The 21,459-nt window shown below is 37.0% G+C and overlaps 1 long non-coding RNA gene and 1 pseudogene across 1 annotated transcript; both read right to left on the bottom strand.

Moving 5' to 3' along the window:
- Positions 1-295: 295 nt before the first annotated feature.
- On the bottom strand, positions 296-1,679 carry LOC144421879 (uncharacterized; annotated as a pseudogene).
- A 6,250-nt stretch (positions 1,680-7,929) lies between these two features.
- Positions 7,930-9,675, bottom strand: LOC144422031 (uncharacterized). The gene is made up of 3 exons (XR_013475108.1): positions 9,453-9,675; positions 8,845-8,916; positions 7,930-8,756 (listed from the first exon to the last, which is right to left on the bottom strand). It is a non-coding gene; the product is annotated as an uncharacterized LOC144422031 (long non-coding RNA).
- Positions 9,676-21,459: the final 11,784 nt, after the last annotated feature.

Here is a 21,459-nt window from a genome sequence, read left to right on the forward strand (position 1 = left end):
GCAAGTTGCATAATGGTTGCACAATTAAAAAAAAAATCGAAAGTCGGTGAGGGGGAGCAGGTTGTGCACCGTTGCCCTAAATATAGCTACGGACCGTCATTGAAAAAAATCTCAACATTAATCTCAAATAATAATGACAATTAGGTTGTGCCGAACAGGGAAAACGAAAATTACATGCTTAGACCAAATTGAAGACACGCTTGTAAGTCAAGTCACTACAAATTAACTCTCCTGACCATGCATATTTTTCTGAAGATCTAATTCTCCGCAATAGGGCCTTGTCTGATTTTAAAAATGAAAAAAATTCACTACAGCGCATATTTTTGAAATTATATTGAACAGTCAATATGCCTTTCATGGTCGCAACGCTCAGCTTGTTTCTCTCTTTAGTCCACTGACTTTGCATCAGGGAAAAGACTCTCTCTACATTGGCATTGTGGGATGTAACAGCAGAGAAAAACTGTACAATCCTTAAAATTTCTGAGTGGCATGTGATGTTCGTAGACTGATCGAAATATTTGCACCATTTCTTATGCGTTGGCAGTTTAATAAATTCTTCGTCCTGTACGTAACTTTTCACAAACTGCCTCAAGTTACAGATAATAACTATTGGTGGTTGTTCTTGTGACAAAAAGTAGGACTTCAGGGGTGAAAACTCTAACAATCTTGAAATTCCAGGAAACAAGGAGAGCCAGCGAGTTTTGCTATGAGAGAGAAGTCTCTTGTATTCACAATTTGCAAATTCACAGTATTCTTTCAGTTCTAACTGTGTAAATAGAAAAATATTGATATATCGTATTGATATTATTTTCAATATCGATGTTGATTCTTTCAGCCCCATGATGAATACAATTGTTCAAAACGTGTGCTGGGCAGCCAACCCCAATCAATGACGGGTTTAACATTTTCTTTAACTTTGCAAACACATTGTTTCCTTGGTTATTACGCCGAAGTCCTCCAAACATAGTATTGCAGTTGTCTCCTGTAAATGACACACATTTTTTCAAAAGCATCATTTTTTCTAATGTGTCTTTTATATAAGTGGCAATTGTGTCGGCAGTCTCGTTTGCCTTGTTTGTAAACTCAATCAATTTTGATTGCAAACCACCATTCCTCCAGTCAAATATTGAAAAATTGTAGGAAATAATTTCAGTTCATTGTGATTGCTGCCATCTGTTGCAACGCCAATATACGCGATATCGTTTTCTTCAAAACTTTTCAGAACAGCATCAATAGAATATTGCGCAAGAACGCTAGTAACAACTTTTTCTGTCTTTGTGCGGCCGCTACTGAACTTCTCCGCTACAATAGAATCAGGGAAAATCTTTTTGAATGAAGCAGATGTACAGTCCATGGACAAAAAGCTATGATGATGCTTAACAGCGTGAAATGCAAGCGTGCCTTCTGCGGCAGTGATTTCATCTTCGCGTTCGCTTCATGCTGTAGCAAAATAATTTGTCATTTTCGTTGATGCAACAGCCCCTCTTACTGCTTTGCGATGTTTTCCGATTGCAGATGTGTGTTTAAATCAACATTACCTTTGTGCACGATAGATATATAGGTTCCTGATTTGCAAACCAAGCATTCTGCCTCATATAATCCTTCCTGCCTTTTCTAAAACATGGATGTTTTTCTTGCATCTCGTTAGTGAATGTGCACTTTCTTTTAAAATTAGCCATTTGAAATAATATCTTCGTACAATAAATACAACCCAACTAAAAATACTTAATCTAAAAAACAAAGTAATTTACCATCAGACTAACTGAACCAAAAGGCTATAGGGACTATCACTTTCGATCCCGAATTCCACAAGTAAAGCTTTGTGGTATAAAACTTTTGTATTCAGCTAACTTAATAAGGGACTAGCACTAGTTGCTATCAAATACACTTGCAGCTGCTCAACGAAACGGCCAAAAAGTCATAATAATAATCAGAAACTGTGGCAAGTAACGACCAAATAAGATATCAGTCCGTCAATCCAGGCTAAGCCAGTCAATCAACAAAGCTACTCAGTATAATCCAGGCAATAAACGCAGCCAGTCAGCAGTCAAAAACTCTGTATCAAAAAATCACTAGGCTTCCTCCTTTATGACATTCTAAGTTAATCTCAGATTATATGTGCGAAATCGCCTGCTTTTATAGATGGAATGTTCTAGTAACTTTCGCAGCATGCGATCTATATCTAACCAATTCATATTCAGCACAACGGTCAATAGGTTCAAGAAAGCTCCAAGTCAAGGGTTCTCAACCTTTTTCTTGTCAAGTTTTTTCTGTCAACGCGAACCCCCGGTAATCAGACACCGAACAAAGTTATGATATAATGACTAACAATTTGTTGCAACAAAAATTCATTCATTCATACCTTATGTAACTAAATCTTCGTGTTGATATTGTTGCCCTTGTCGCCTGCCCATCTAGTGAATTCTTAAAAACTCCCCTTAGTTCCAATAACCATAATCACTTTCTCCAATGCTCGCAGTACGCTGTCTTTAGAGATTGTACAGTTTGCCTACAAAGCCGTGAATTTCACATTGTTGCGTCACAATCAAAACAACGCAAGATCAGGAAAAATTAACGTTTCAATTGGCATCTATTTTCAATGGGCACGCATTTTCCTCTTGTAGTAATGAAGGATAATAATAAACAAGGTTCTGCATTAGCAGTGTTCACAGTACGATTGCAGATGCAGTAAAATTCCGGACATTTGAGCATTTTTTAAAATTTTTTCCGGACGCAAAATTTAACCCTAAATTCCGGACATGTCCGGAATTTTCCGGATGGTATGGCAACCCTACCCTATATATAATAATAGAAAACTTAATACTGGCAAAAAATCATCTTTAAAGTGCGCCAGGTTCAATAATGCTGGCAAATTATAGTTAATGAGGAATACGGCATCTTGGAATCGGAGAACTGTGCCCTACGGAGTTAAATTAAGTTTATTTAAAGTAAACATGCCAAACCTCAATTCTTTTTCTGATTTTATCATTACGTTGGTAGTTTGTAAATACCAGAGAAATTGATTTCGTATCTGGATTAACAATGCAGCAAATGGAATTCATGTGATGAAATCTCATTTCCGCCTGATTCATTAGGTTATATTAATACTGTAAAAATATGTCATGGTTCTGTGATTGCAGTGTCCAATGCATTATCTATGAAATGAAATATTTATCTTAAAATTATACGTACCTTTATTCAGCGCCAAATTATTATTGAAGTTGGCTCTTCTGTTGAAACTCCATTTGACACAGAACCTCCAGCAGATGCTTCTACTGAGGAACCTGGGTTGAAGTCCCGAAACCCTGGGTCAAACCTCGCTGGCAGTTTGCTGATGACAGCTCGAGTGATTTATTTATATATATATATACATGATTCGAGTTTATAATAAATTACCAGTTGTGCATTTTCTAGCTATTATATACAATTTTACGAACTATATCTATGCATTGACCTAACAGAACAAGAGAGCTATGTTCAAATATATGGACACGTTTGAAGTAAATGAAAGTAATAGCCTTCTAAAGAAACTTTTTATCTTCAAGCACTGCAAATTTCAGAGCAATTGGTCTAGTAATTAAAGAGAAAAGCAACTTTTTAAGATTAGGTAACCAGTGGACGTGGCTTTCCACACGTTTTCTCACCACTGAGGGGGCGGAGGCTCTGCCCCCACCCCCAATACCACTTGAAAAAAAATTCCATTACGCGGGCGAACGCTTTCCCGCTCCAAGAGCGGAGATAAACGGCCTCTAAACGCCAAAATCACTCTAGTGTGACTAGATCGATGACTTGACTGACAGGTAGCCTTCTCCGGGCCACTAAAAGCCTGTTTTGTGCCACTTCCAATTTCAACGTGAATTGAAATACTAAGTGATTCAAGTCACTTATCCATTACGGTACCAGGGCAAAATAAAAAAAAATATCGATTCCCCGATAATCATATGCGGTACCGTAACTTACCAATACTGTACCTGGAATTCGTTCGCAGAACGGTTCTTCCTTGTCATATAGGAACTCAATTCATTTTCTCTTATCAAATAAAAAAAATAAGGTAGGCTACAAAATTTATGTTGTTTACATCAGAACCGAAAAGATGAGAGCGTAATTCACTGCAGTATCGTACGTTACCTAACCAGTGTCCAGTACCTGTTGCTGTATGTAGGCCTGCTATTTGATCGTGGAACGGTTCCTCTCTGGCATATAAAATCTCAATTCAATTTGCTCGTATCAAAATTAACAAATACGGTAGGCCAACTTTGCTGGAAAACCTACATTACTGCAATAGTAAGATCGCGATAGGAATAAGTCAATTTCACTGTGGTACGTTACGTACCGGTAACTTACCGCAGTACCGTATCTGCCAGACGCTTCTTTTTTGCAAAACCAACTAATTCGATTTATCACGGTATTATAACAGCAGATACCACAGTCTACAAATATATTCACACCAAACAAAATAGCAAGTCATAGTCATAGCAAACAAAAACAAATCTCACAGAGATAACAGAAATATTTGAAATGAATAAAAGTAATAGCCTTCTGGAGAAAATTTTTATCTGGAACCCCTATAAGAGAAAAGCGACTTTTTTGATTTTCCACTAGGTGTCCAAAAAGTGTCAAAGAACAAGAACAACAGCATAATATCGAAACGATCGCTATGTTCACTACGTGTCCAATAAATCTGTATTGACCAGCAATGTGCAGAACAGAGCATACTCTGGTTTTGTCAAATCGGGGGGTTGGGTTTTTTAAAATTTCTAATAACCGAGTTAGACTGAAACAGACAGCTGTTCTGGCCGGATAACATGGGTTTTAATAAGACTTGAGGGTCTAACTACGAAAAATGTATGACACAAAGAAAAAAAACTTGCACTTTTAAAAGGAGGGTTCCAAACACCCCTGGTGCAAAAGCCCTTAAACTGAAAGTAACAAGTCATCCAGGTCCCAAGGTCATTAGACTAGCCTAGCACGGGCCGGCAACTTTTAGAATTGAAAGAGACATTCAGACAAAAATGCATTTTCATGTTTCGTCATCCAATGTGGAGCCTATGTATAACAGTGATTATGAAGAGAGCTGACTTGGATGACTATATTACCCCGTTCAGTCCTTACCTAAAACAGTGTCTATATATTGTATGTACGCTTTCATTCATTAGTTTTTGGTTGACGAATCAATAAATCTGTCTATCTATCATTCGGCATCCGTCGAACTCAAACCCACTTGCGGGTCAGGTTGTTTATTCAATGTGGCCCTCGTCAACACTCAGATTTCTCCCCACCAATCATAAAAACCTCATCAAACAGTTTAAAAAGGCACATGTGTAAAAATACATGTTTTTTGCGCTTGCCTTGATTGCTGTGTGGCTTACCGTAACCCGCATTCTCTTACTTTTCCCAGGCCGGGGCGCTCTAGTTGTCATTAATGTATTTCGTTGCTCGCCACCGAACCTCGGATTACTCTGCGTGGGTTCGCAGGTTCGAATTCCATGTGGGGATATAGTTATGTGCGAGAGGGTTGCCGCCGTAGGGTGCTGCTGGTCGGTTATGGCTTCCTCTACCATAAAGTCCGTGCTCCCAAAAACAATTACTAACTAATCCCGTACCCATACATGGGAACGGACGAGAGGCCGTGGTTCGCCATATGGTTAAGCCGTATTATTGACTTTCCTCTTCCCGGGAATAAATATGTGAATCCTATTCTAGCGTTAAGTCAGTACCGTAAGTTGGTAAGTTGAACTGCCTGAAGGTTACTCCCGACCAAGCCAAATCATTTACAACATGATTGTAGAAGCTGTCAAGAATTCTCTCTCGGGGTAAAACCAATGCACATCCACAACACAGCCCCCTACAACCCTGCCCTTAGACTCGTCGCCCGCACCACGACGGGCGAAATCTGCGGGGGAAAATTAACCAAAGCAAACTCGTAACGCGGCATATTTGACGTACGGATGCACATAAGGCTCCACTTGTCGACGAGCGCTAACTTATCATCGCCAATTTTGCATAATTATTATATATAACTTCTGCTGCGTAAAAGATAAAAAGTAATTATAGAAGTTGAATCGTAAGAACACCTCGAAGACATATTTTTCAATAAATAATACATGGAAAAGGCATAATAACGATGATGTGCCCTATTAGCGCAATGACATTAAACAACATGATAGGCAACTCTGACGTCACTCCATAAGACTACAGGCAAAACATTGTATTTCATGATACGCTCCAATGCACATATTTCTCGTCGCCTTTCGCGTCCGTTTTCCGCTCGCTTTTGCTACTCGGCGTCTTTTTTACGTGTAGTACCTGCCTTTTTGCGCCTGTAACCAAACAAAATAATCTCTATATCTAAGAAGTTTTGCTTACTTGAAAAGCTGGAATAACAGGCAAGCTGTAAAGAGCAATTCTGGACATCATAGACGTTTTTTTTTATCAGAGAAGATTACAAACGCGATAGCGGAAAGATTTGTGTGGAACATTTTGCAGAGAATGACAAAGTTCAAAGTTAGTAATTTTAATGTTTGCGCTTAATCATTGAAATTTCATTTAAAGAGGGTGTCATACAAAACTGTGCTGCGATACAATTCCATAACACAAAGTTTGCACCTATCGAACTTGCTTTTGTAGGTGAATTTATTAGACATATTACATATTCAGTTAATCGTAGGTAACATTGCTGGTACATAATGCATCGTAGATAGGTTTGTTTAAATTTAGGAATTTAGCTCATAGCCCACTAATTAATATTATCTTCTATGCAGGAGGTTGCAGGGCTGAATTCAACTTGCAGCCTTACCGATCACCTGACGATGCTCATTTAGTTTGGCTCGAGCAAGTCTTCTTGAAATGCTTGTGTGAATGGAAACTACCTATATTTTTTGCCTTCCTCCGATTTTAGACAAATTTATTCTGAGGGATTTCGCATATAATTCTCACTGATTGTTGGCTGTTTATAATTCCTATTGATTGTGAATTCTGATTATAACAATGAGTTGAAAATTTTTTTACCTAATTTACTGGCACCTTTTTCTTGTCAATACTCCAAGCTGAGGTAATAAACATGACAATACATTTATGTCATCTGGAAGCAAAATATGCACACAAATTAATAGTTTGGCACATTGAGATAATACATCATGACAGAAAATACAAGTTAAAGATATGTATGACCATCACATGGTAATTAAAATTAAAAAAAATTAATAGGGGCTGTGGAGTATGGAAAGTTCAAGACAAAGAAAAAAACAAATGTTCATAGAACATAGCTCATATATTGTGATGCAACTAAACAGTTGGATTAAGTTTTATTATTTTCTTCAATTTCAAATGCAATTACATATTAATATTTGCATTCCACTATTATTGCAACATTTGCAAGTTACAGTATTTATTATAAAAAATCGTAAAATTCCATGTACAACCATCAAAATCATTTTTGAACAAGCTTTGAATAAGGAAAGAATAATACATACACTAAAAATAACTTAATCTAAATATATGAACCTAAAATTAACAAAAATACTACAGTATAAACTCAATGTTTTAATAATTACATTCGTCCTGGCGTTTGGCATCTTTTTTGTGTCACCAACATACTAAGGCCAGTCTGAAATGATTTTATAGTACCAACTCTAACTAACGAGGCCACATGATCATGGGTTTATCTGGATCTTTACGAATGTTTAATTAATTCCAGTAATGCAAAAAAGTTACTTTTATCATTTCATGTATAGATCAGTAAAAAAACAAATGACAGATTTTTTCGACAAGACATTTCGCACTACCTTGCGTGGCATAGGATTGCTTGAATTATTATTGATATTGATTTTTAGTAACCAAGTCGTTGTATAATTATATTAATATACAAACACATGGAAATTTTCTGTTCGAAGTTGGTCTTCGAATTTGTCATATTGACTGGTGAGCTTATTGTGTTTTTTGATTGTATTGATGGAAATATGACAAATTAAACAATGTGCTTCAGAATTTTGTGAAGAGCAGAAATGTTACAACTCCCATTTTCTTCGAAAATGCCACCTTCTTCGTGTACTTTGCGTTTAATTTAATTACTCAAGTGTTTTATTCAAGTATTCTTTTGCTAGCTTGATGTGTATTCTTAATTGGGTCAAAATGTGGACAAAAAAATTAATATTCCAAAACTACTTTCAGTAAATTGTTTTCTGTGTGAATAATCAATTTCACTTTAGAAGGTTTGAAAAATCTATTACATTTAAATAAAAAAAAAACTTCCAAAATACTATTACAATTATTGTTAAGCGTTCGAGGGCCGCACTGGAAGTTCTCTGGGGCCGCGAGTTTGAGATCCCTGGTCTAGATTGAAGTTGTTCAAAAAATATATGATAGTATTTTATCATGAATGATGATTATACCCCTTCCGGAATTTCTTCTATAGTACTACCAAAAGTTGATGAACCAAATATAACACAGGTGCAGTGAGGTACCCGTAATCCTCATTTCCAAAGCTGTTTTAAGTATGTCTGGCGTGTTTTGTGCCTTTTTACAAATAAGACCGCTTATGCAATCTTACGCTTTGGAATTTTTAGTTATTTTCCTCAAGCCCTGCAGGATGTGGGGGCCATACACAACTCTACCGGAGGGTCAAATGTCTTTGCATGCCTCCATAGGTTGTTTTTCTATTGCAATTTTCTATTTTCAATTGCATTATATTTCTTGGAATCACACTGTCACTGATATGTCGCCAGACTTCTGATATCTCCCCGTCTGCTATAGTTGTCCTGTGAATAAATAATAGGAAATTGAGATTAGACGAATAGTTGAAAGTTTTGCTTTATGTCGGCTTAATTTCTTGATTGATATACTTACTATTTCTGCTATTGCCTCTTGTGCTGCAAGAGTCTCACAATGCTTAGACAGGTTTGTCCACAACTTTCACATCTGAAGAAAGAGAGGAGATTTATTAATTTTCGTTAAGAATAAATAAAGCAGTCTATATGATTCAGAATGGAAAAGCTAATAAATCCAATATCTCATGTTTTATTTAAAAAATATTTTACTGAATTTTGGAAAATAAACCAACTAATAAAAGGGTTTAGTCAGAAAATTACAAGCATTCGTGGCTCCAAATACTTGAGAAATCAGACTATACAATATAGACCGGTATGAGTGAAATGTTAGGTGAACTTGTTAACACTTTGATTCAATACGCAAATAAAAGTGAACGCGTAATAGTATGTTACAATGAGCAGCAATCAACAATGAGTATATATCCTCACTGATTAAAAAAATCTAACTGGAGATGCATGAACTATTTGAAACCATAAGGAGTAAGTAAATATGTAATTTCGGCAAATGGGCAACTACGTACCGTACTGAATTAATAACTTCGTAGTATTTGACAAAGGCTGGCTTTCCCACATGTACTTAACAGTGCGATGCCCGGGTGTGATATACAACAATAGTATTCACCTTACCTTTTACCGATTTCTTTTTACCCCAACTTTCAAAAATATCATTAAAATCGACAACAACTGTCAAAGCAGGCACGAACACCATTCGTGCTACGCCTTGAAAGCAGCACACATCCGCTCGTTTTCGTCTCGTCAAGTATGTGCATTGGAGCGTGCTATCGAATACGATCTTCGGACAAAAATGCCGGAGTTGCGCATCATGTTGTTATATGTCATTGATTAGCGGAACTTTTCAGACGTTAAAATAACTGATGACGACACATCGGGGTGTTATTGGCACGCGTAGATTCCACCATTTTTTTTGTTCCGGTAAATCGCTCCAGCTTTTGCCGCATTTTAATTATATATCTTCTTTCATCGGAAAAAGTACGTGGAAGTTTTGGTGAGAAAATTCATTTATTGACATAATATTATTTTTAGTAATTTTCGTTCATTTTATGTTGGGTATTTAGGGCCTAACCGATTTGGCGGGAATCGATGACATTTGGATATAATTTCGGGCTTGCCTGAAAATTCTCCTTGTTCTATGGGGTTGGATTTTCCCTGTTTTTGCGATGATTCCTCCTAAATATATGTATTTCTCAGGATTGTCTTTTATGTTTTATGCCTTAGTTCATAGTAAGACTTCTGAATTCAGACTACCTTACATCTTACATGGATGCCTGGATTGATGTTACTCAGTGAAAAAACCTAAACTGACTTACTCAGTAGGCCTACAGTAAATCGCAGTACTGGAACTCAAATTGCTGCATTGTGTAGTGCCACATCCAAGGCCATAAATATCGTACCCTATAAACGGCGATAAGGTATTTCCATATAGACGATTGGATGTCTAATTGCAGAATTGGGCATAGTTGAATGCTTATTGTGAACATCTGCAAGCTACTGTGGACCAAATGTCAGTTAGGGTGGTGTAGCCAGTCTGCGGACAATTTCATTCAAACCGCTATAAAACAAAAACCAATATTTCTAACCCGTTAATTTTTTCACCGTAGGTGCATTGTCATTTATCCTTCACGCTTAACCTCGAATTGACTTTCTACGACCAGGGGTTAAAGCTATACAAACCACCAAAGTACGACACTCGGAGGACATATTTGCGACCGAACGACCATAGATTTCAAGCCTTGAACATCGTTTCTGCTGCGTTGATACTAGAGCATACGCAGCCATGCATGAAAAAATTGGGCTTCTAATTGCATTTCTGACCGTCATATATTTTAAGAACACGGTTATTTCGAACAAAACTTGTCAAATTATGAACAAAGCACTGCATCACAGCAATCAAACAGACAAAAACACAGTGGTCGCAAATTGGTCGACAAAGATATTATCGACGTACCGTATTGGAAATGCGCACCCCTCTATTCCCCCTCCTTCAAATGTAGAAACGCGAAACTTCAAAGATGGATGAAAGAAACACAACTCTACCCACCTGCCAAGTTTCATCTTTTTATCTCTTATATTTGTATGGATTTTCAAGCTTTTTTAAAACGACAATGGGTGGTAGTTGGCGACATGAAAAAATGGTCTGTTTTTTTTCTTCGGTCGAGTTTTCGGATGCAACTTTTTTGTTTGTGGTCGCATTTTAGTGTAATTTCGCAGAGCTACGAGGGATAAGTGGACAATAAAGTGTGACAAATAGCGTCGCGGTTCTTTAATTTTTTCGGCATTAATTTAATCGACGAAATTAATGGCCGAAAAGTGGCTTGACCACCCTATATCCATATTCCTGTCACATCGAATTCTGCAAATTGCAGTATTCAAATATTATGTAAAACTAATGACTGATCGAAGAGTCATTTAGAAATTGCATAATGCAATGAATTTGGATTTCACAAGGCGATTGTCAGATTGGAGGGCTTTTCCAATATTTTAAGCAAAATCTACTCCTCTCATAAAGTACTGTATGCTAACATAGGCTATTGTCTCTGCCAGTTGCAGGATGTCCAGCTTTGTTTATCATCAAAAATCCAATTTGAAGCATAAATCTTCAATCCTTATGACAGGGGTGGCCAATGTCAGAACATACTTGTGACCGTGATTGACTAGAATCGTCAAAATAGCTCTCGATTGACTGTTGGCTAATAAGGTCATGCTAGGGGTACCATATTTTTGTGTCTTCAAATCGGCACGCCTCAAAAGACGACCCCTTAGCTGTGATTTTGTAACTTCACATTTTCTGATTTTACTACATAGGCCTACATTTGAAGCTGTCTCGGCTGTCTTTATTGACCATATTGTTATCGAAATTTCATGCGCATATTCTCTGTCCAAATATCGGGTTCAGTTCGAAAAATAGGAAGAAATTGCACAAAAACAAATGAGTACTGAATATGCTGATAACTGCACGCATGTGTACAAAAAATTCCACCGCTGCCAATAAGCTCGGTTCTTCGGGCGCATTCCTAATAAAATAGCCATAATCTTTTTTATTTAATTGTAACCGGAGTAAATGCTTCATCGTTTATTTAGGATTTATTCAAATATTACAATTCTAATTCAAGAGCTGCCAAATTTTTTAGTCGTAAGTGTTGAAAATTTCTCAAAAAACTTGCTCTAAGTATTTATGTATATTCTAAACAGCAAGAAATAAATATTCCCAAACCATAAATGTTACATGACTGCTCAAACTTCCAATTTACAATTTCTTCGCTCATTTGGAATTGGTATTCTGATGCCACTGCTATGTTGCGAATGAAATGTATCACTATCACACCACTCTCGGAGTGAGACAATCACTTTGTATAGTTCAAAAGTTATTGTACGTTAGTCAAGGCACACAAAATTTGCCACATTCATTTCTTAACATCGCCAGCTGCAAATCTTTTTTTTGTCACCTAATAATATCCTTTATCAGCCTCGCCCGGGCACAAGTACTATATTTGTATATATCATATTTTGCACAGTAGGCTACTGTATATTCCTGTTTTAAACACACAACGTGTGCTGCATTGAAACTGGTTCAAGGCAATTCATTAGTCTTCATAATTATGACATACCAGTACTTCATTTTGGATGTCGAGGGTTCGGGTGGTTATCAAATATTTCAATATAATTAAAGTAATCTCATTGACGACAAATGACACGTTGCAATAGTAATAATGAAGAATCATATCTCAGGGATACTCAACTTTTATGGAGGTCCGGTCATTCAAAAAATACATTTTAACTATGCAAACTAAATTCTAAATCCATTGACAAAAAACAGAGCAATATTCAATATCACGCTTCGGTGCTGGTATGACAAGGCTTCAGTTGTGTAGTTGAGCGCATGAGTTATTATTGTACAATATTCGCCCCATAGCTTCCGTAAAAATATAGGCTATATAATTAAAAGTTTTCCAGCCACTTTAACATGTGGCTGAAAATTTGAACTTATATAGACATGTCAATTTTTCCTGTGTGGTTTAGCGAAAAATACATTACATCAAGGCTGAGAAATAAAAAGCAACAATGCATTCAAAGTGGAAAAGCAGCTGCGCTCCAAGTTTGGCAATCTGAAAGCGCGGATTACAGTCAAAGACCATAATATGGTTTATAATATTATTTTTGCTACTTAATAAGGCTAGGAAGATCCAGTGTTTAAGGGCAACCGATAACATTGGACTTCCATCCAACTTCAGGCTTGCAAGAAATCCAGCAAAAATGGAAAGTCGTATGGTAAAGGCAGGGTGCATCTTACAAAGTTTTTAACTACATGCAAATCTTTTTAATTAATGTTTTAAACTTGATTTCCAAAAAACTATAAACAAACAATAAACTTTCAAACTACTGAAGTGTATAGACAATACCTTTGACTAAATATTAACTACCGGTAATTACAAACAACAGGAATATACATTACATAGCATGCTACGCAAGTGCCTTTTTTTGATTGCAAACAATACAAAATGTAAGGTGGTGATTTTCTTCAAAATTTATTCAAATGATGTATAAAGTTGACGAGATTTGCTTTCATTTATGGTATGACTCTAAAAAACCAAGGACTTCGGAAAACCTCAAAGATTTACGTTCAAGAATGATATAGAACAGGGTGGTCCAAACGCGGGCCACATGTGGCCTGCCGCTTTATTATCTGTGGCCCGCGTCACATTCGGAGGGAGGATAATCAAAAATTTTGTGTTATAAAATTAATCAGAAAAATCTTTTGACATATTGCTATATCACTGAATTGTCTAGTGTTGTGACTAGCTCAGGCAACTAGCGAAGTTGAATGATGTGTCTTTTCGGTCTAAATTATTATCTGGCTTTCTATCTTTTTAGTCGGGAATATATGCTAACAACATAGGCATCATAGAAAACTAAAAATCGAATTCGGATTCTATTAGCCTGGGATGGCTCTGCCTGATAACTATGTGTTTGCACAATAAAAGTGTTTGTTTTTTATTGCACTGTTTACCTACTCTTGGCACTATTGTGGCCTGCGGAGCCAACAACCTTGGACCACCCTGATATAGAATATATTTTACAAAAACAAATTTTGAAATGCTTCTTTTCAGTCCTATTATAGCAATTATTTTTCAATTACATAATTCATTGTATTTAGGTGAAATTTCAAGATGACTGACTCCAGCGAACAACAAATCAGTCTGGAAGCCGATGTGCTCGAGGGATCCTCTGAAGGATTGCAAATAACTTATCAAACTGAGGATGGTGTGTATTTTCAATCATAAGATACTCTCTAAATGTTATTTTTTCAAAATAGGCCACCCTCAGAATTCAACCCATACGTCGTAGTTGAATCTTCATTTTTTTTAAATTGGGGCAAAACTAATTTTTTCAATATGGAATGCTGTTCTCTATGACTAGTTAATACAGTGAGTTTTCCTGTTGTTGCCAGTAATACACCCAGTACCTCATGCTGTCATCTGATTTACAAAGAATGCCTGGAATTTGACAACGCGAAACTCTTAGCGAATGGAAGAAGAACGTTCAAATGAACTATCACAATAATGGTTTCCATTGTAGTGGCAATAGCTGTAATTTTAATATACTTTAACTTTAAGCATGTGGTGCCTAAGTTGGATTCATGACATTTAGATTTTCTTTGAATTTCCACTTGAAGCCAAGCTCAATCAAAACTATTTAAAATCATCTTGGTACATTCTATGATTAGGCCACAACTTTTTTTATTTCAGGACAAACTGTGACTACACTTGCGTCAAGCGCAGATGCAGCTGATATTGTATCGAAGGCATTCACAACTGTTGCTGATGGGTCTGATGCTAATGTTGAATATATTACAATGACCCCAGAAGAAGCTGCCGCTGCTGGTGTCGTTGATGCATCAGAGGAAGAGCAAGTGGGTTGTTTATGGAGTTTCAAGATGTTAAACAACAACACTATATTTTACTATCATTTATATTTTTATAGTATGGTTTATTGCTATATTTTTCTTCATAAGGAAACATGTAATTCTAGTCCTACCTGAAATGGAAGCTCATAATCATCCGTTTTTCATTCTTTTTATCAGCAGGTAGTCACTACATCTTTACAATTTGATCCTGCGAATCCATCAGTCTTATATACTGCTGATGGAACACCAATTAATCAGGCAGATTTGACACCAGAGGAACAAGCATTAGTACAAGCAGCATTGCAACAACATCTTGCTGAGCAAGAGGCCGAACAACAACTAGCTGTGATGCAGGAGGTAACATAAAAGTATTTGTTTATTGTCAGATCCTATGTGACATTCTATGACTCCAATTTCGGTTTGTATCAAGGATGCAGAAAAAGATTGCTGGACATTATATAGCCACCGCTTTCTAAACTCACGCTCTCATAATTCACTGGCTCATTATTCCTATGCCTAAACTTGTCTAGCGACGGCTCAAAAAGCTGTAGTACACAATATGTAGAGGAGGTATGGCATAAATTATGATTTCATCACAAAAACTGAATAGTGTCAAATAGATTACTTGGAAGTTCTTGGTCTGACTCGATTTTTGAAGCAATCACATCAAAAAAATTTAGGGCCAAGCAGCTCCAAATGATGGTGCAGCAGTCTTAGAGCAAACACCTATGGAAACTGAAACTGAAGGCAATGTTGTAACATCAACTTCATCAATGCAACAGGATGAGCAAGAGAGTGTTGAGCCATCTACTTCTAATGTACAATCTACGGATTCAGTTTTATCTGGCGCTGTGACAACAGTTGAAGGTATCGTTGATTTTCTTATAGAGATGATTTTTTGTTTAAAATTAACCTTCAATTAGGTAGTCGTATCAAAAGATAGATATTGTAATATTACAGTGTCTTATCTAATAAGTCTTCTTACTAATAGGCTTGCATGTGCCAGATCGATTTCACTTTCAATTATGCCAAATAATTGAAAATTTGTAATTAGTGATCAATCACACAGGCGCTTAGACCATGTATTTGCCTTAGTGTGCATATCTCGATCAAATATGAAGGGAAATCGACCCCAAGTCAAGCTTGATGCCGAAGAATCAAGACCGCAAGTCGAGCTTGATGCTGAGGAATCTAGACCTCAAGCCGAGCTTGATGCTGAGGAATGTAGACCTCAAGCAGAGGCAGAAAAATCCAGACTGCAAACAGAGCTTGATGCTGAAGAATCTAGGCAGCAAGCTGATCTTGATACTGAAGAATCCTTTCTTAGTAGTATTTTGGATGAGTCTGACGTGGATGACGGGACTTTTGATGATGATAATAGTGATGTTTCAACATCAGCTGATGAATGGGATTCAGGTTTGAAACTTTTCTGTGTACAAAAGTTTTCAATACATATGAAAGTCATACATGTCCTTTTTTAATTTTCAGACATGGAATCTGATGAATCTTCCTCAGGGGAAGACGTCTCTCCGGCATTGACAAGCACACCACAAAGTAAGCGTTTAAAGGCGAAAAAGTTGCATGATTTTGAATCGCAGAAAATATCATCAACTGTTGAATACTCTCGGGAAACAACACCAAACAAGCGGTTACGTCGCCAAGTTGACGACTCTCAAGCGGCAACTCCAAGCAAGCGATCACACCTGCAAGTAAGGGTATCTCTGAAACCTGAATTCAAATGGGAAAAAGTTTCTCCCAAAAGAAAAATACGCAAATTTGGTGGAGCAGCAGGGGTCACAAGTCGTGGCATTTCTGCATCTTCAACGCCTTTGGATTGCTTTCTACAGTTTTTCACTGTTCAAGTATTCAACCTTATAGTGGAGATGACAAACTTGAACGCAGAAAGAAAACTCCAAGGTATAAACCATGTGCAAGCTCTAAAATAATTTGTTCTAGATTCGTTGTTACTATTCTAATCCTCGTGTTTTCTTTTTTAGACATCAATGCTTCTCGCACCAAACCTATTGTGTTTGAGCCCACAACATTAGAGGAGATGAAGGCATATTTAGGCCTTATGATAGCTATGGGAATCGTAAAGATGCCTGTTGTTAGTATGTATTGGCAGACAAAGTATTGGATTCTCAATGTACCGTCATTCAACAAGATTATGCCAAGGGATCGGTTTCAAGATCTCACCAAATTCCTGCACTTTTGCGATGAATCCGATGCCAGGCCACATGATGATCCGATGAGAGACAGACTTTTCAAATTGAAGCCACTTTTGAATCTTCTTGAACAAAGACTGATGTCTGTATATAAACCTCACCGGGAAATTTCAATCGACGAGTCTCTGATATCTTTCAAAGGCAGAATTTGCTTCCGCGAATATATTAAAACCAAAAGAGCTCGTGTCGGAATAAAGGTTTGGGTCTTGGCTGAGTCTAAAACTGGTTATGTTTCCCGCCTCCAAATATATACAGGGAAAGACCCCAGTGCTGCCTCTGAGGTTGGACAAGCATCAAGAGTCATCAATGATCTAATCGCTCCTTTTGAAAACCTAAATCACCATCTGTATGTAGACAACTTCTATACAAGCCCCGATCTGTTTGCTTCCCTGCTAGAACGAGGAGTATATGCATGTGGAACGATGAGGCCCAATCGAAAAGGGTTTCCAAAAGATCTTTCAATCAACGACTCAAACAAAAGAGGTTTCTCTGACTGGAGAGCATCTGGTGAACTTCTAGCGCAGTCTTGGTTAGATAATAGGGCTGTCTATTTCCTGTCAACAATACATTCACCGCAATACCCCTCGAACTACACTGGTCGTAGGTTTGTGCATAGGAAAGGTAAACGCAACAGTGCATCTCCGTATGTACAACTCAAATGCCCACCTCTCCTCAAAGACTACAATTCCTACATGGGTGGTGTTGACCTTGCAGATCAAATGCGGAAAAGCCACAATATTACACGTAAGTCGAAGGCGTGGTATCGACGGGTATTTGTATATCTGCTGGAGGTATGCATACACAACGCAAGGGTTGTATCTGAAGTGGCTCGTGGTCGACGGTGGAACGGTGGTCAGTTTCGGCAAGAGCTCCTGCACGAATTGATTGGCGACTTCAGGATGACGAAGCGACCTTCTCGAAGATCAGTAGCATATGCTGCAACTACACGATTAACGCTTGCCCATCATTTACCTAAACTTTTTGATATTCCACGAAGCTGTGTGGTTTGTACCAAGAAGAAAAAAATGGGCACACATGTAGTGGCACGTCCGTCAAATAGCAAATATATGTGCACAGAATGTGATGTGCATCTGTGTGTAACAAGTACTAGAACTTGTTTCGAAGACTATCATAGAAAGGTTGAATATTGGCGATAAAATCTTATCATTTAAGCTGATTCTGTGTATTTTCCATTATACCTCATTTTGCAATGGTGCACTTTGGTTTTCACCAAAGTGTACAAATAGACATTAAATTGTTATACATACTATTGTAATGAACGTATTTTGAGGGGTCATCCATGTTTAAACGAAGTACAAAGAAAGCAGTGGAGAATTGGAAGGACTTTCATGAGACCAGCGACATAAGCAGCGCAAACACTGATAATATTGATATCCACCGTTGGGTTTTTATGCAAAATGTCACCTTTGGCTCATTTGAATGGTGACATAATGTGCTATTTAGTACAATAGGTCTTTCACTTAGGACTCCATTTTTCACTACATCGCTCTCTAAAATTGGAGATTGTTTTAGCGAGAAATATACCAGTTTTTTCTCTTTAGTGTAAGCTTTCCGAAACCAATAGTCTTTTCTCAATGATACCCAAGTGTTGTTCCTTTTCAGGGTTCTGATTTTTGCATGTCTGTTTTGATAGGGCAGGCACCTTTGCATTTCTAATCTTACAGAAGCAGAGAGGAATTTCAGTCTTCTTGTAGATTGAGATAATGGTTAGTCTAAATTCCTGTCTTTATCGAAAGGCAGTCGTCAGTATTTTCAACAGACAATAAAAAAAGAATTGAACATGCCAAAGATTGTGTGTTCGGAGATATTTCAACTTCTTGTCTGGACCGTATTAAAAACATGGTTTCAAATGCAAAAAATATTGCGATTACGAGATTCGATGCTCAGGCAAGGGTTCTCAAACTCTTGGTGTCATGAAGCACGCGACGAGGTTGACTTTTATTTATGGAACCGCACAATTAATTTATAAATATAAAATCAAAAAAACACATTATTTACCAATTAATGTCCTTGAGTTAATTGACATTACTTTATTTAATTACTCTGGATGTTTTACTGCCTTTGTATTTAAAAAATATTCAACATTTTAATAAGTGACCGAATAGCTCGTGGCGCTCCTGAGTTTCTCTCACAGGGCTTCGTATGGAGCACTTTGAGAACCTATGGCCTAGATCAGTGGTCACCAAAGTGTGGGTCGCGACCCCGAGCGGGGTCGCCTTAAATATTTCTGGGGTCGCCGAGTGTCCGGCGTTGTCTTCTTCTGTTATTGTTCTATTGTGTGTGTGATGTCATGGGTATTAAAAAATCACCAGTAGACAGAAATATTACAGTTTATTATATGACAAAGTAAGATAAGGAAACAACGAGCTATGATGCAAATACACAACAGTGTGCAGTCTACACTGCTGACTAGCGCTGCATAGCAAATTTGGATATTTTAAATTAGAGTGATAACTTTTATAATGAGCCTGTTGTGTAACGACAATAATTTAAATTTTTAAGTAAACCGTTGTGTTTTTACAGTAATGCACTCCGACCATGGCTATTAATGCAAAACTTCATTTTCCAGCCACCGGTTATATTGATAATTACTATTTCATTGCTAAGTGTTACAAATGGCTGATAAGCATGAGAGAAAAATATAATATGATCAATTTTTTTTAAAGCTTGGTTTTACCATAATAAAGGGCCGAACGAAATGCGCTATTTGTCAAAAAGTTTTATCGGAAAAAGCTTGAGCAACATTAAGTCATGATTTAAAAGGCTCATTGAAGGGAAGAAATCGCCTTCTTCACACTGATTAAATATGTGATTAGTTTTTGGTGGTTACTGGTTACAATAATTTTTTTTCATTTAATAAATATACCTTGGGGTCACGAGTGCTTATGATGCTCGATAATTTTTTTTAATAAGGGTCGCGTCTTAAAAAGTTTGAAGACCGCTGGCCTAGGTGATTACCGGTAGGTCATAATTCTGGATTTGATATCCGTCGACTATGTGCAAGCCTAACCTTTAGATTAAGTTTTTGGCGATTTTTGAGAATTTTGGTTTGAAATTTCAAAAAGATTTTTAGGCCAATGGACCCACATTAATTCTCCAATATAAAACTTATACTGTTGTACTGAAGTTTAATCATTTTATTTTATCAGGACTTGCAACCATCACTACAGATGCAACTGTGTCATCAACCGTTGACCAGCAGCAGTCGTTCCAGATTGTACAAGAATCCGTAGATTTAGCTTCTCCCAACACCAGTGCCTCTCAGATTGTGCAATCTTTGGCAGAAAATGTTAGGAAGCAACAAATTCAAGACAAAATTAAAATGGGATCCCCCGTTGTCATTCCAATGGTAAGTTACGCAAATATTCTGTAGAGTACTATGTTTAGGAACATTAATAAAAGTAATTCCAAGCTGGACAGACGGACATTCATTATTATTCTGTATTCTTTTGAAAAGTTGGATAATTGGATTATGAAATCACTCTTTTTGAGGATCCTATTTTTCGATTTTATTAAAGTAACCATTATTTGTTCATTTCAGAGTAAAATTACAAATTTTATTTTTATTCATTGTTGTCTAACTAGAATTTTTTTTTTAAGCGAGCTGAACCATTAAAGCCTATGCAATATTGTTTGATTTCTTTTTCTTCTCAGAAAGCTGACACCCCCAAAACAACTAGTACTGATATAAGATATTCCGAAAAGATTGTCATTAGACAAGGCCAACCACAAGTTGTCAAAGTTCCAGTCAAAAAGGTAACTGAAAAATAGGTTTAGTAGTAGGTTTTCATTTTTTTCATTCATTTTTGTCTAGTTCAGTGTTTTTTTTTGATGGGGAGGAACCCAAAAGAAACTTTTCAGAACATTGAGGAACCCATATGTAATAATTACAATTATATATATAATATACGGTATACTTATGCGGGGATAATTATGTGAGAGAGGATGGGGGGGGGGGGGGTCCTCGCCACCGCAAAGTCATTCGCATGATTTCTGGTCATTCCTACACTATATAGTCTAGTCCAGCGGTTCCCAAACTATGGGTCGCCAAAGGAATCTTAGTGGGTCGTGAAAAGATGTAGGAAGCTTTGATTAATTATACTGGCTATTAGGATCAGTGGCGACTCGAATACGTAAATCTTCAAAAAAACAAAAGAAATTAAACTGAATTTAAATTCTAATCTGTGAAATCTTCCTTTTACGATCTTCTCAAAGAAACAAAAATTTGCCACACAAATAATGACCATGTGGCTTTTTTACGCATAGCAGATTGGTACACTGTACAGCACTTCTTACCGCATTTCCACGAAGTTTAGACAGGATTTAAAATTCAATTTCTTTTGAAGAATAACACTATGGTTTTTTTTGGGGGAGGTCTTTTGTGTTCTTTTATCAAAAATAAAATTACATTGTAGAAAAGCACGAGATTTTTTAATAAACATTATATAAAAATCGACATCCATTG

This window comes from Styela clava, chromosome 4, assembly GCF_964204865.1.
Source record: "Styela clava chromosome 4, kaStyClav1.hap1.2, whole genome shotgun sequence".
Lineage (NCBI taxonomy): Eukaryota > Metazoa > Chordata > Ascidiacea > Stolidobranchia > Styelidae > Styela > Styela clava.